A 12,511-nucleotide genomic window follows, 5' to 3' on the forward strand; every position below is an offset into this window, starting at 1 on the left:
CCTTTCCTTTCCTTTCCTTTCCTTTCCTTTCCTTTCCTTTCCTTTCTTTTTTCTTTTTGCTTTGCTTTGCTTTGCTTTGCTTTTGGTATCTTTGCTATCTTATGGTATTTTGGCTTCTTATGGTGTTGTTTACTCTTACCCTGCTCTTTTCCCATTCTTGTCCTTTCTCTCCTGCTGTGTTGTGTAGCATTTTTTGTTTAGCTTATAGCTCAGGCTCTTTTCCTTCCTTTCTATTCTTGTGTTGCTGAGTGGCTCCCACATGTGAATAAGTGGTCCCTGTTGATATCTTCTTCATCAGATTTGTTGTGAAGTTCTAGTCAAATTGTCAGTCAAGCAGAATACATGATGTATTCTTGAGAGGTGTTCTTATACTAATTCTGATTTCTCCTAGAAATTCTCCATTAGAGGCACATTAGGATATACAAACAACTTTTCTAGATTCTATCTTCTAGAACAACAGACCAGAAATTAAATTAGTGTCAGTAATTAAAAATACAGGAATATAGGAAAAGATATATGAAGTCAGATGATAGAAAAAAAAAATCTTGTAGGTGGATGTTTGCATGAAGAAAAATCAAACACCATGAAAACAAATTTCAGATGCTGAGGTCTCCTTCGCTTTCTTTTAGCCTCCTGACAAAGTATTTGTACTTTCTCTTTAATCATCATGCTCGGCACTTAGGAACTGACATATGACCTTCAGACATGCAGCCTTACCAAGCCTGAAGTCCAAAACTATACAGAAGGTGAGCATGAATCCAAAAGACCAAGTAACACAGTAACTGACTATATTCATCAGAAGCTTCTGAGGTTCCCCTACTGAAAGAAGTATCAGTACCAGAAAGTTGAACAGGAAAACCATCCCGAATTAGCCCAAATTAGTCTTTTTGTTAGGTTGGCCAGGATTAGAAGAACCATACTTACATAGCAGTGTAGAATATACCTTTCCATATGTGGAAATATCTGTAGAAAATTCAGTTAAATGTAGTATCCATAGGGCAGTGTAAGGAGGTTGTTGTAATGTTGATGATCCATCACATATTACTAAGCTGTATTGAAAAACAGCTCAGCTACTGAGACATCTGTGACCAGACAGGCATAATGATGGCTTAGAAGCACAACTTCCATATTCTTTAAGGAGTTGTAGCTCCTGTGTTGCACCTATAAGAAATATGTCCAGTTTATTTTATTAAGAGCATTAACTTGATGAACACTTGTAAGCAAGTAGCAATATGGACAGCTATCCTTTAAAGAAAAAAAAAAAAAAAAAAAAAAAAGTGAATTTGGAGCTCTTTGGAAATAAAGTATTGGAAACCTTCAGCATTATATGAAGATTGCATTACACCCCATACACAGCATGACTGTCTTTCTACTCTTTTCTTCTGAAACATTACAGAGTGATTAAGTCATAACTACAAACATATCTTGGTGTGAACTTTAGGTACTATCCTGCAGCTCCACCAAAATTAGTTGAAAACTGTATTTGTGCCAACAGTTCTATAGCATGAAGTAAATATTTTTTCTTATCAGAAACAAAACTCTGTGTTCATTGGAAAATTAAATAGTTCCAAGGACTTAAGCCATTTCAATGTGATCTTAAAAAAAAAAAAAAAAAAAAAAAAAAAAAAAAAAAAAAAAGCGATATTTCCCTTGAATACTGATTTATCCATTGTTACACAAAAATTTTGAGCATCCTAAGAGACAAGAACACATACCAAGGAATGTTTCAGGTGCTTTTTAAAATTACAACTTCTGTCAGGGAGATGATACTGAAATGAGTACTAACATAACAGGACAGTGTAATTGTATACCATGTTTTTGAACACATCCTTAAATGAAATGTGAATCTGATTAGTCAGTAAGCTATTTAGAAAAAGCCAAACTTATTTATCTATACAGTTAATGACTTTCATTGACATAAGAATGTATAACTAAGATGGCACTCACTGTTCTACAGTACCCATAAGGCCACAAGCCTGACTGGTTTGTCATACTCATAAATGATCTGCATGTAAGTAGTCAATCAAATCTCTATTCATATCCAGGAATGGCTTTCAAGTTTAGAATAGTATACAGTGTCAGTTTTATAACATATATCAAAATACTGTGATGTTTACTTCTCAAATTACTTCCCTTACAAGTCCAGGAGTAAAGAATTTTTTCCTAATATCTAACCTAAACCTCCCCTGGCACAATTTTACCCCATTCTCCCTTGTCCTGTCACCAGGCATGTAGGAGAATAGACCATCTGCCACCTCACTACAGCCTTCTTTAAGGTACCTGTAGAGTGCAATAAGGTCACCCCTGAGCCTCCTCTTCTCCAGGCTAAACAGTCCCAGCTCCCTCAGCCGCTCATCGTAAGACCTGTTCTCCAGACCCTTCACCAGCTTTGTAGCCCTTCTCTGGACTTGCTGAAGCACCTCCATGTCCTTCTTGTAGCAAGGGGCCCAAAACTGAATGCAGTACTCCAGGTGCGGCCTCACCAGAGCCGAGTACAGGGGGACAATCACTTCCCTGGACCTGCTGGCCACGCTGTTTCTAATGCAAGCCAGGATGCTGCTGGCCTTCTTGGCTGCCTGAGCACACTGCTGGCTCATAGTCAGCCGACTGTCAACCACTACTCCCAGGTCCTTCTCTGCCAGGCAGCTTTCTAACCACTCATCTCCCAGCCTGTAGCTCTGCTTGGGGTTGTTGTGCCCCATGTGCAGGACCCGGCACTTGGCCTTGTTGAACTTCATACCGTTGGCCTCGGCCCGTCGGTCCAGCCTATCCAGATCTTCCTGCAGAGCCTTCCTACCCTTGAGCAGATTGACACATGCATCTAACTTGATGTCGTCTGCAAACTTGCTGAGGGTGCACTCAATTCCCTCATCCAGATCATTGATAAAGATGTTAAAGAGGACTGGCCCCAGTACTGAGCCCTGGGGGACTCCACTAGTGACTGTCCTCCAACTGAATTTGACTCCATTCACCACAACTCTCTGGGCCTGGAATTTCAGTAGAATTGACTACCGTAACAAAAAGTCAAAATTTATATTTATTTTTTAAGATCCTTCTACAAGACTAATCAAATTATTCTAAATACTTTTCAGTCATTAAGAAAGCCTGATAGAATTAGTCCCTGACAACATACGTCCACTCACATTCATGGAATCTGGAGAATTTCTGAATGGAATAAATATTAAGTACAGACATATTTCTATTTGCTTTCCTCAGGCCATCAGGGAAACAAAATACTTTAAGCAAGTTGTGAAAGATGGTTTCAAATTGCTGCCCTACAAGCAAAATCCAGAAGCTAGTTACTTGCTGTAGGTTGGTGTCAGGGATATGAAAAACTCCAACCAGGTATCCTTAAAAACTATTGCATGAGACATAGAAAGGTAAATAATATTATTCTGAAGTGCAGTGCTTACAAAAAAATATAGGCCAACAGGACAACAGTGACATGAAGTACTTTTTTTATATGACAATGATTTGTCAGACAGCTGTTTTAAAATGACATGCGTACTGCAAAGCAACTTTCATATTGCGTAGCGCTCTATATTTGTTGAATATTGGCACCAAAGAACACCACGATAAAGAAATAAAGCTACTTTAAGATAGAGAGCAGAAGCATGATGTTTTCACCATTCTTATAGGAAAGCAAGTAATAGCAGTCAGTTTCAGTGACCCTACAAAGCTGAAGCAATTGTGAGGACGCTTGTCTGCTGGCAGAAAGCAGGGGTGTTAGATGTGCTTATTCATCAGCTTCTGAGACACCTTTCCAGGAATAAAAAAATTGTCTGTTTTTAAGTGACAGTAATAGCCTGTCTTAAGTGTTTTATTTTTTTTGTGTTCTTCCAGATACTCCTGGCAAATATTAATTTTCTACACATATCCCCAGAAATTGCCTAGCAATGAAAATATGTTCTTGCTTTGTGGTTTCATTGTAAAACTATTTAAATCTCTCTGTCCTGGATACACTATTCATTAAACATGTAGTCCAGAATTTAAAACTGCTGGAATACAGCAAATATCTTTGAATTGACTTTTTACAATGATAGAATTGATGTATCTTTATTCTAGTTTGCTAGGCAAAATGTGTTTTCATTTATTAGAAAGCTTGAAGCTTTGTGTTATACTATAAAAAGCACAGAAATATGTTGCTCTTAGCAACCACTCATTTTCAAAATCCACCTGCTACTTTAGATTCGTAAAGAGTAATGCACACAATTATTTAAGATGAAGAGTAAGAGGCAATTATTTATAGGGTAAAGGTACTGATCAGAAGCCACTACAGCAACAAGAGGTTTACAAGCAAGAACTGGCTCAAATTTTAATGCTTTTGGTTTCTGCTTTGGCAGATGACCAGACTGTTTGGATCCAAGCATTGCATGGTATTACTATGAATGAGACATTTCTTCTGTACTGTTTATTCTTAACAGGATCTATATGTGATTTTTAATGCCAATTATTCTATAAGAATTGTGTAGTATACATAGTCTAGACATACTTCCGGAGTGTCAATGCTTTTGAAGGCTGCTGAGCATGTTTAGGTGCTATAACAATGGGGTCCATCATGGCATTTTTAATGAAAGAGCTGTGTCAAGCTGTTATGAATGAAGGTGCTACTTAAATAATTTTGCCTTTAATTTTAAATTTCTCTTAAGTAATAAATGATCCTCCTATATGTTTTGATGACAACTAAGGCAATTAAAAGAAAATATCTGCATGCTGAAATTTCTGTAAATAACAGATTTCTTGTTCTTTGGCTTCAGGAGCATGTCTGTACATCTGGAGCTGACAGGGAATAAGACCATGTAAATCTGAAGCTAGGTAAATGTAAATGATATCAGGATGTTAACACGTCTGTGCAGCTGAAGTCGTGATCAGTTAATATTTTAAACTTTCCTGTGATCTGTGTGGTCCACATTATGTGTCTCAGTGTATGTCTGGCTGCCTACAGCATCACAGAACTACCAAAAAATTTTGGTTTTGATTTGATGACTGATGATGTCTAAAGAAATTAAGCTATTGGGGTTCAAAATGCCAAGACATAGGCTTGCATAGCCCATATATGCATAACAGGCATGAGGCCATATTATCTGGATAACAGGCATGAGTCAATGTTATCTATACCTCATGGTAAAAAAAACTATTTTCTTTTTTTCCATACAATTCTGTTCTCTGTGTATTCTGTGTATTTTAAAAGTTAGTTGTTAGTTGTGAGATGGATTGTTTTCATTTTTTTCTTAGCATGAAATAATTGTTTAAATATTAAAATTAAATACCAGTGGCAAACATGGCCTCAGTTCTCAAATGAGCCCTCCTTAAAACATTTCTTGCAGCTCTTTCTAATAAATAATGGGAGACTGCACAAGCTGTGAATGATCACAGTACTCTTTTCTTTGTAACCAGAAAAACTGACATACATTAACTATTGTAGCTAATACACTGACACTAATTTAAATTGTTCTGAATACTATGAGGCAATACAACTCCCGTAAGATAATTGTGCTTTTCCAATATATTGTGAGAAGTTACTAAAGAGTGAAGCAACCTACCATTTTAAGTAATTCTGATAAGAACAAAATAGTTGAATGCAAAATATATCAGGTGCATTAGATCTTCATTGTTATGCCACAATGATGCTAGTAGAAGTAGCTGTTAAGCATGAAATCTGACATAAGAAACTCTAAGAAATTCGCCAGCAGCTAGTAACTGTCATTTCTATTTGCATATTTATCAATTAACTATTGGTTCTAGTAACATATTACTAGCTAAAACAAAACAAAACAAAACAACCAAAAAAAAAAAAAAGAAAGAAACAACAACAAAACAACAACAAACAGTTATGGACTGAAAAATTTGGAAACTAAAGAAGTCTTCTCTTAACCTCTAATGGCTCAACCCTCAGATTTTCATTCAGCAGTTGCTTTCAGCCTGTCTCAGATTCCAGATTCCAGATTCCAGATGCATTTTTTCCAGGTGAATGTAAGTCTAATAACCATAATTGTGTCTTTACCTTTGGTAGATCTCACAGACTGCTAGTGGTGTGCCAGCTCCCAGTAGAAAACAACTCCATGTACATATAGAACAAAGAAAGAGGAATCTTTGTGAGAAACATACATAGTGTATGCTTTCTACATATGTTGGAGGAGGTTATCTAAATGTGGTATTCAATGCAATGGAATAGTGTACTTTAGGTAGATCTGAGTAATACCAGGAAAGTCTTATTTTGTTTTTTTGGCACTAGTCTGACAGTGTTAAAAATATTTTAATTAGGTGACTTTCATGGCACGCACAGGTCTGCCTACCTCAGAAGTTCTTTTCTAACATCTTAACTTTACAGTAGTATAAAATTTAAAAATATATTCTCTTACTCCTACTTCCTGATAATAAACCTCTGAGGAGAGATCAGTGTCTGTGTGTTTGTTAATGTAATGTTTAAATGACATGAGTATGTTAGCAAACAGAGCTTTTACAATTAGTTTAAATGTCTTGTTCTGAGCATGCAATAGATCATCTCTGCTTCTATCCCATTGCCCATGTGAAACATTGAAAGACTTCGAGAAATGTAAATCACAAATATGAAGCACATACATTCATAAAAAGAGCAATAAAGTGTAGTAGCTGTCTAGCTGGAATGATGTCTTTAAACTAAAAGGTTACTTATAGCACAGATAATACAATACTACAAATTTAATAAGTTGCAGAGTATGTCATTTTCTTTCTAGGGCAAAACTCTTATTTATACATGTAGTTGAGTCACAACCACCTTATCCATCCTAAAATGGAACAGGCAAGTACCTTAGGAAAATCTTCCTATTTAAATCCTTCCTATTTAAATCCTAGAAGTTAGAAAACGGAAGGACATACTTAAATTTTCTGTCCATCTCTCTAGTGGGAACTCCCCCTAAAAGGGGCTGGTGGGTCTGTTCCTTAAGATCACTCTACATCTTCCCCTTTTAGTTTCATACTCTTACTTACTAGTGATTTCATGGTATACTTGATAATTATATGCTTCAGCTACTTACAGAATTTTCCCATACTTTCTTCATAGTCGTCACTTAATATTTCATATCTTTCCTCACAAGTGAAGACTGCAGTTCTCTAGATGTTTTTACCTTGTTCTCTCACTTTGATTTCATAGTTCCTTTCCTATCTATGCAAAATAATTGATTTCGTGTCTTTAAGAGCAGTTCCAGTAACTATGTTGAGTAGATAACCCTACTTTGTTGTGTGCTACTTTCATATGTGAAGACAAACACTTCACAGGCTTTTTTTTTTTTTTTTTTTTTTGGTTCTTCTTTCTGTTTAAATACTCATCCAGCATGCTAACAAAAATCAGGCTTGGGGAAGCTGCGAGAGAATTAAGACCTTAGGAAAAGCTTAGGGCATGGAGAGTAGACTTAACGGAAAAATAAGCTGTTGTTGTAACAGTCTCTAGTATTTATTATTTGCTAGCTATCCAAAATAAGGATCTGTCCTGAAAACAGGAACCTCAGTACATTTGAAAGCAAAGGCACATAGTAGTGAGTAGTGCATTCAATAGTGCTTTTCAGCCTTTGGCATGACAAACTACAGCCCAAAATTCAGCAGAAACACATGCCTGGGATAATGATGACAAACAATTGCATGTTTTCCCACTACATAGCAACAATACAGCTGATTTTGTATATTGTTCTACATTTGCAAAACTTGCTGGCTGGGACTTTTGAAATCACCAAGTGCTAGCTTAGCTCTGTTATTCTTGAAGTTAAGGTAACTTTTATTGGGTACTTCTGAAAATCCATCCCACTACCCTCATTTAAGTTTGACTATTAGTATAATAGTAATACAGTGGTCTTTTTGTAATTCAATGTGAAGCAGATGGCAGGCATTAAAAGGAGGCCAATGTTAAAAATCCAGCCCTAAATTTTAACAATTCATTCCTACTCTGAGATACCAAATGTATTAACACAATGTATTTTTAGATATTTTAAAGTTGCGCTGACATGAAGTGGCAAACAGGTATGGTTTCTTTTCTTTTTGGTCCAGGACTAAAACTGGATCACAATGTTGCTAGTAGGACTGTTAGTGGCTAGAAGGAGCAGAACAGCTACACACACACTGCATGTTCCAAGTGCCATGTGTTAGGTGTTATTTAAGTCACACAGAGTGCCAGGCAGGAGAAGTCAGACAACAGCTGTATAAGGTCTTTAAGACCTCACCAGGACGGAAAGGTGTTCTAGCAAAACAAAACGAAAAAGTTTCCAGTTAAAATGATCACAAAATCATGGCAGTTAGATCATCTTTTCCACTACCCTGTCAGCCATTGCTCCAGTCTAGTTCTAAATGACTCAAGCAAAGGAATTTCCATTAATAAACTATTCCACTAGTAGATTTCTAAGGAAATATTACTTGAATTTTAGTTCAAGTTCTTTTTCAATGAATTTTGTTATACAGTTCTCACAGGTTCTTTCCTTCATTGTTGACACCCTTCAAGATCTTTCATGGGGCTGTCATATTCTTACTGTGCCCTTATAGTTTATGGTTTCTCTAAGTTTATCTATACCTTCTATTCTAATCTTCCTGTATGTGATTCACTTAACAATTGACTATTTTGTGCATCACCTATGCAGCTCATTGCTCTGTTATTAAGAAAGGTATACCTATGCATAATTTTAAAGAATATTGTGTCTTACACCATAATGTAGTGAACTATTGTTTCTGCCTTTCAAGTTGTTAAAGCAATTCTTAGTGCGCAACACCTTTCTCAATAAATTAAGCCTGTATTTATTATAGTGTTTATTCACATAGGTAAAATTAACTTAGTAGGTTTTTTAGCAAATTTTCTTAATAGTGCTGGAAATGCAGATAGCACAGGTTGGCTGCCTGCTCTTTGCATGTTGTAGATATTACTTGCACATTTTTGTGGTGGCAGGGTTTAGAAAAGAGGTTCTGGTAGATGAAGCTACAGAAGGATGATATGTATCTAAGCAAAAATCTGAAATAATTTATTTTTTTTAATGTTTACTTAGTTCAAATTCAGTGCTCCAACTCTTTCATTGTTGATATAACAACATCTTGCAGTCAACTCCTTATATACCTAATAGTAACAGCCAAACAATGAATTGAATGTCTTCTCAGTGAAATGACTTTTGAAGTTAGTATCTGCCTGCTACACAGTAGGTAAGCAAAGATGAAAATTATCACTCTCTTATGCCTGTTTATTTATAGTGGAATAAATCAAAATTTTAGCACCTTATCCATGAATGAATCTAGATCTTTTAGTCCACAGCCCAACATTAAACTTACGTTGAAGTGAAATTTCAGAACTACATTTCTAAATTTTGAGTAGTTTATCAGTGTTTTTCTCCCCATGATGGCAACAATTTTGCTAGTCCAGAGAATCCACTTTATATTTAATGCCTTCACAGTGTATCCTTTGCACAGTTTCTGTGTGGGAAAGTTGACTGCCAGCTAAGATGCTAACCTGTTGGAATGTCTCCCATTCTTACAAATTCTGCACACTTGTACAAAATAAATAAATAAATAAATAAAATATTTTTCTTCCCCTCTGTAAAATTTAATTGTAACATATGATAACCCAAGCAAGGAAACTAAGAGTGGTTTCTGAGCAGCAATTACACCTACAGACTATTTTGAATACATCATGAAAATAGAGAAAGCTTCATCACATGTGATCAAAACCTTCTAATTGTCTCAGATATATCAGGTGTTCCATCTCATCTGGGACTGTGTATCACAGTGTCCTATTGACAATGGTAAAGTAGGGGTGCTAGGTGCAATAAATAAAGATGCCAACTTGGCATTAATGCAGCTACACAACATTTTAACAAGTACAGCCTAAGAAAGATGAATATAGGTCAATTTTACCACAGGTGACTTCATAAAAATGTAATAAAGGAGAAAGATCAAGAACTTTCTAATTTCAATACCAGTCTAAGTCTAGAGAGGAGCTCAGGAGGCCACAGGACTCATCATCCCTATGCAAATGCAGTGATGCTTTGCTGACAGTGGTGGCTTCTGATCAGATACCAGCCTTAGAAGTATGTGTAGTCAATGTTACCAGATACAGTGTTTCTGAAAAGCTAGCATGCATACTTTGTAGAAGTCACCAGTGACAAGACTCAACATATGGGCATCCTAATTTTTTTACTTATGAAATTATTTATTTCAAGTCAATAAGGAAAACTGCTTCCTGAAACCTCCACACATAAACAAAAAGCCTACTATAAAATCTGATGAAGTATCACATGAGTTTTCATTTGCTCTATTAGAAAGAACTTTAAAAAATGCATGTTAAAAATCTAGATTTCAGAATTAATTCAGATTCTGTGAAAATTTTGCAAAATAAATATGAATGATCCAAAATATTCTCAACAAATATTTATTTCATGATTAAACAGCACAGTGTATATCAAAGTGAGGAACTTGATTTCTCCCCTTATCTTTGTGACTTACTTGCTTTTGTAAAATATTATGAAACTTATTTTGCACGTCTGTTCCTTTTTCAGAGTAGAATGGACTTCTGCAGTTGGACAACCTTAGGAAGAAGAGTTTGGTGTTATTTTTTGTTTGTTTGTTTGTTTTCTTTTCCTTATGAATACAGAAGTAACTGGTCAAATTTCTAATGAAGGAAAGTCTATAAGGAAATTTTAAACTATAAGTGCGTAAGTTTCTAAATTAGTAAATTATCTCCCTTGAGATATGCATTACAGAAAAATGGATGATTACTGCTCTATCAATATGGTAGATAGAGTAGGTGCAGTTCTACAGTGTTTAGCACAACACTAAATAATAATTTAAAAATCTATTTTCCCAGCTCTGCTTTTTAAGAGAATTTGGCATGAATCACAGAGAGTATTTGATTTGTTTTTGTTTAGATGTTATGGATTTATTGTGTTCATCCAGACTAGTATTAAAGGATATATGGGGAAAAGGTTTCAGTCATCCATTAAAAGCAAGATTTTTGGTAGCACATACGGTGGTATATTTATAAGGCATCTTAAGAAATAAAACTAACAAATTGAGATTTATATCCTTTACAGAGCTTCTTGGTCCCCTTCCACACTTTATGGGGTTGGGATAGAGACATGGGAAATACAGAAAATACATAATTGCCTTAATTACATTGACATGTCATGGCTTCACTTGAATACCAGTATTCCTATACTTTTCATTACTTTCACTAATTCCTGGGAAGGATTGGAATATATATTCATGCCACCTTCTGCACCTTAGTAGATTCACTGACCAGGAACTGACATGAGTTTATTTTCAATTTCTCATTTTAGAGCTATATTAGGGAGAATTAAATGCAAAGAAGTAGACAGGATTACATTTCTAAATAGACCAAACATGTCTTTTAGGAACCAAAAATGACTTTTCACCATGAATTTTTACTACTCATGACTCCTGACAATTGATCTTTTCTAAAGATATGCTTCTGTGCTTTCATTAATTAATTCATATAATATACATGTCTATTATTTTGTCCACTTCCAATAACTTTGTAACAACTGCAACATTAATGTGAATGAGAGAACAGATGTTTTCAGCTAGGTCATAAATAGACATTTCATTAGAATATAAAGAACAGATGAAAAACACTTTACTACTAATGCTTCTGTTAAAGATTTTCTGGTTATCTGTTGAGGTCCAGGGACATTGACAGGATACTGAGCAAACCTCAGTTAAACTGCAGTTAAACTGCAAGAACTTAAAGAATAGGTACCCAGCTGAAATATAGTTCCATATAGGTACCATAGGTTCCATATAGTTCCAAATAGGTACCAAGCTGAAATATAGAATAGTTCCTCTCTTCAGAGAAGATGTAAACATTACCTGATTTAGTAAATGATGTCATAAAGTCACAAAACTTTATCTAGTCCTTCAATTTAAATTAGAAAAAGCAGTTATCTGTGTTTCTAATTGCTTGTAATAAATAAGTATAGGAAGTATTTTTATTGATTTCCTAAAGAAATCCTAGGTCTTTAAGCTAACTATACAAAAGTTTTAATTCTGCAAACTTTCCTGAGCTACAGCACAAGATTTTTATTTTATTTTATTTTATTTTATTTTATTTTATTTTATTTTATATTTCAGTTAGGGAAACAGAAATAAAATGGCTGGTTCTAACCAGCAGTGTTGGCATTTAAATTGTACCAAAGAAACTCATAATACATTTTTTTTCTCTCTCTGATGTAAAAAAATACAGAATTAATCATAATTTGTCTTTTTGTTTGTAGATAGACCAAAGTAATTATATTAAGTTGCTCAAAATCAAATGCTAATGGCATAAAAACAGCTCCTGAGAGGATGAATTAAAAGAGATGACCCATATCTCTCCAACCAATCTACACAGCCTTCATTAGCAGTGCTAGAGCTGTCAGTAGTTTAGAACAGTTAGTGAAACAGTTTGCCAAAGAACCAGATGCTGCAGTTGGAAGGATATCAACAGTGCCTCATCTGTATGGCCCTGGGCAATGAAAACGGAGACAAGGCAGCAACTAATGAAGAAAAG

This window comes from Oxyura jamaicensis, chromosome Z, assembly GCF_011077185.1.
Source record: "Oxyura jamaicensis isolate SHBP4307 breed ruddy duck chromosome Z, BPBGC_Ojam_1.0, whole genome shotgun sequence".
NCBI classification, from domain to species: Eukaryota; Metazoa; Chordata; class Aves; order Anseriformes; family Anatidae; genus Oxyura; species Oxyura jamaicensis.